Source organism: Ursus maritimus, unplaced genomic scaffold (assembly GCF_017311325.1).
Source record: "Ursus maritimus isolate PB19 unplaced genomic scaffold, ASM1731132v1 scaffold_32, whole genome shotgun sequence".
Classification (NCBI taxonomy): Eukaryota; Metazoa; Chordata; class Mammalia; order Carnivora; family Ursidae; genus Ursus; species Ursus maritimus.
In genome coordinates, this window is record NW_024425786.1 from 27,678,714 (window position 1) to 27,682,803 (window position 4,090).

Sequence of the window (4,090 nt, forward strand, 5' to 3'; positions counted from 1 at the left end):
CCGGCCGGGCGGGGGGGGGGGCGCAGAGGGGGACAGTGAGGGAGGCCCCCGTCTTCCCACACGTGAGGAATAGGCGCACTTGTTTTAATTCTCGTCCGTGCCGTTTGGTCCCTGAGACGACGGTGCTGCACTCTAAACTCAATTAGAAATTTAACAAACCTTATAAATCCTCCCCAGCCTGAGCCTTGTAAATCTCCAGAGCGGGGCCAGCTTAGCACTTATCCATCTCTGGCTTAATGACCTCCCCGGCCCGGCCTGAGAATGATTCAGGGCCAGTGACAGGTCTAATTAGCACGCACTGCAGCCGCAGCAGCCCCGCGAAGGGAGGAGGAAGGGGGAGCCTGGTCCCAGCCCAGGGGCGTTAGGGAAGTGAGCCCTGACCCTTGTCCTGTCTGGACCTCGGGGCTGTGGCACACAGGAGGAGGGGCGGGGAGGGGTGCAAGTGCCTGACTGACTGTCCTAGTTAACGTCACCGCGCTGGTGCTGTGTTTTACTTGGGGAAGGCCGTTGGAGGCAGGCCACCGGGAACACTATTGCGTCAAGGGCCACGTGGGACCCAGGTAGTCTCCTAGCAAGGCAACAAGTTCGTGGGCGGATTTGAGGCTGTGTTGACAGCCGGTGAACATCAACGTGGGCGAGTTTTGAGAGTGGGTTCTGATCTTCCAGTGTCCGAGGGAATTGTATTCCAGAGCAGCACATGTGACATCGCAGGGGGTTCAGATAGCTCCATTTTTAAGGGTGAAGGGTTCAGGTTTAGTGAGAAGATGGAGCTCCCAAATGAGCTTTCCTTGTAAGGTAGTGAGCTCCCTGTCAGTGGATAGACAGCCCAGGATCCTCTACTTTTTTTTTTTTTTAAAGAGTTTAGCTTTTTAATGACCAGGTTACAGACGAGGTGGGGTCAACAAGACCAAAGCCCACGTCAACATCAGACTCCTCTGATTCATCGTTCTTCACTTCCACTTCTCCTCAGCTGGGGCAGCCCTGGTGGAGGGAGCGGGACCTTCTGCGGGTGCAGCACAGCTGCTGGGGTGGCTCCACCAGCCCCTACAGGTGAGGCTGCTGATGTTGACATTGGCCAGTGTCTTTGCGAGAAGCCCGGCCAGAAAGGTTCCACATTTACACCCCCTGCTTTAATGAGGGCAGGCCACCCATCTGATCCTCGGTGACCATCCCCTTGTCGTTGTGCGGGACGAGGGCCGTGTAGATGCGGGCCAGCTCCAAGACGGAGGCCACGGTGCGGGTGAGTGCTGAGCAGGCGCTGCCGGATGCGGTGCTCACCGCCGGAGGAAGCGAGAGCCTCACCCCAGCTCGGCCTTAGCTTCCTTGGAAGGACCGAGCACCTTAGCGGTGTTGAGGAAAGGGCCAGCATCTTCTGCTATTAATGACACCCCAGCTGTGGGTCGGGCCTTTCATACATCATCTGATGCGATCTTCAGGTCCCATTTTACAGACGAGGAAACTGATGTTCAGGGAGGTTATGTAACATGTACCAGGTCATTCGGAACCAGGATGGAAATGCTGGCCTGTCTGGCTTCAGGGCCCGGGGCTCCCCCTCCGCACCTCTCGCCATCTCTGCTGAAGACGCGCCCTGCAGGCAGCTCCTCACTGAAGAGGATACTCACGGTGATTCTGGGCACAAAATGATTCAAGGCCCCAGAGCCCAGAGCCCATAGCCACAATCTTCTGGCAACATGGGTTGCCTTTGACAGGCTGTTCCACCATGTTCGGTGCCCTGGTGGGAAGACGGGTCCTCTGTCTCTGCAGACTTTCCCTCCTCTCTTGCTCTCATTCTCAGGCTTTCCTGTCTTCTCCCAGCCTCCTTCTGGCCCCTCGCTGGCCCTGATCCCAACTCACACTGAGTTATTTGCCAGGAAGTTGGGGGTGGGGTAGGTCTGAGCTCTCCCCTTCTACCAGTCACCTCCAGGGCTCGGAAGCAGGAGGCAGGGCCGACACCACTGCCTGGGAAGATGGATGCCAGCTCTTGCCCCCACTGGCCCTTCTGACCCCCCTCCCTGCCCCTGACCCCGGAGCAGTCACCAGGAGGAGGCCTGGGTAATTGGTTCCATCCAAGACTCATTCTCAGTGGTGCGAAAGGGAAAGTTATAAATATTTTTATCTATAACTCACGATGAATAAAAATTTAATTAAACTGAAAAATTTAAATTTCATAAGAAATAAATATTAATTCTGGAGAGTGACTTTTGTGGGAAGTTAACTTTCAAAATGTCGTCAATCTGGAGGTGCCTGGGGTCTGGGAGGGAGGGAGAGGCCCCCAGTTCTGGCTCCTGGTTTGGGGTAGGAGTCTCCCCTCCTGAGACCGAGGGTTCAAAGGCTCAGATCTCCACCCCGGGAAGAGCCCACCCTCTGCTCCCTCCCTCTCTTCAATGATCGTTGCTTACCTACCCCAGCCAGACATCTTTCTAGATGCGGTGGGTACTGCAGGACAGGACGTGGACGTTGTTCTTGACCGCGTGGAGTGTCATGTCATGGGGAGGCAGACATTAAGTGGATAATCACCCGAATACTACTGCCTGGTTAGGACCCTCTGCTGGGCACAAATGCCTGCTTGGTTTTATTTTATTGTTATTTTACTTTTGAAAAATTCGAGTAGAACACACACAGAACACATAAGCACGCAGCCAGTGAATGAGGGCAGTGTACGGGAAGGCTCCTGGCCCAGGTCAGGGAAGCTGGTGTTGGCGCCCATGCTAGACGTTTGGGGGAGGGGTAGGCCCTGCCCTGAGGACCTTTGCAGACTGCTCGATGGATGATTTTTGCTGCCTGACCAAGGAGAGAGCAATTTGGGGGTAGGGTGGCCTAATATTAGTAACAGCATCTCAATACATCCAGGAGGGTTATCACGTGCCAGGCCCGATTCTAAGCACTTGATGGGTATTAGCTCCTTTAACCCTGACAAATCCTACAGTGAAGAAAGGGAAACACAGAGAGGTTAATGAGTGAGTCCGAAGTCACATCCCTGGTGGAAGGCATCGCCGGGCGAAACTTGAGTCCCCTGGCTTAGAGGCTTCTCTGAGTTTCTCTGAGGTGGGACAGCCCAGGTCTTGGCCACAAGCGCCTGGCTTCTGGTGCATCTGGGACCTCTGCAAACCCTCTGAGGTTTCACACCTGCTGTGTGGCCTCAGCCAAGTCTCTCAACCTCTCTGAGCTTCAGGTTCCTCTTCTGAGAAACAAGGATTAAAAATCCCTGCTGTGTGCCTCCACAGGCTTGTATGGGACCGGGGGGTGGTGACAGAGGTGGGTGTTGTCATCGGGGTCACAGAGATAATGCTAGTGCTGACCACCAGCCACTCTGGCCCATGTGCTGAGGGGGGGCCGCAAGCCTTGTTGCTCTTCCCATCGGATGCCGAGGACCTTTCCATCTCAGGAGGAGCCCGAGGAGGGCGAGGTGGTTGGAGAAGCTGCCTGTGGGGAGTGGGGGTGGGGTGGGGTGCTGCTCGGGGCCTGGGAGTGAGGGCAGGCTTTGGGACCTGCTCCAGGAGGGCTCTGACGTGAGCAGAGGCGAGCAGGTCCATGTGTGCTGCCGCGTCGGGGGAAGGGGAGGGCAGGATGGGCTCTGAGCTGCCCACCTCAACTTCTTCCTCATTCCACAGATGCTGAAGCTGAGGCCGTCCTGGGCGGGGGCTATGGAGCCTGGGTCTGGATCCGGGCCGCAGCTGCGTGGAGGAGGGGGGCAGTGGGGGTAGGAACTTGGACTTGAGGCTGGCCAGCAAAGTGCTTGGCTCTTGAGCCCGAGACCAAGGCTGAAGGGGGTGGCTGGGCCCAGGGGCCAGCTTAGGGCAGTGTGGTAGCGTCCCGAGGGCCTTGTCCTGCAGCTGTCAGTGATGTGGGGGCTAGAACCACCATGGCTCCTATGGGCAAGGAGGCCCCAGAGGAGGCTGGGGCCCAGAGTCTAATTTCCCCTTTTATGACCCTCTGGGGAGGTGGGTGACAGAGACCTACAATTCTCCAGGGACTAAGCGGACCAGGTCCCCTTCAGTACTGGAAATACTCCGAATCCTTAACTGGCTGGCCCAGCACCCTGAATGGGGCTACTTTAGGTGGTAGGTGGGAGATCCACCTCTTGTGGCAA

At 56.6% G+C, this 4,090-nt stretch overlaps 1 pseudogene; it reads right to left on the reverse strand.

The window, feature by feature from the left end:
- Positions 1–861: 861 nt before the first annotated feature.
- The window catches only part of LOC103666715, a 5,001-nt pseudogene continuing 1,772 nt past the window's right edge, over positions 862–4,090 (reverse strand).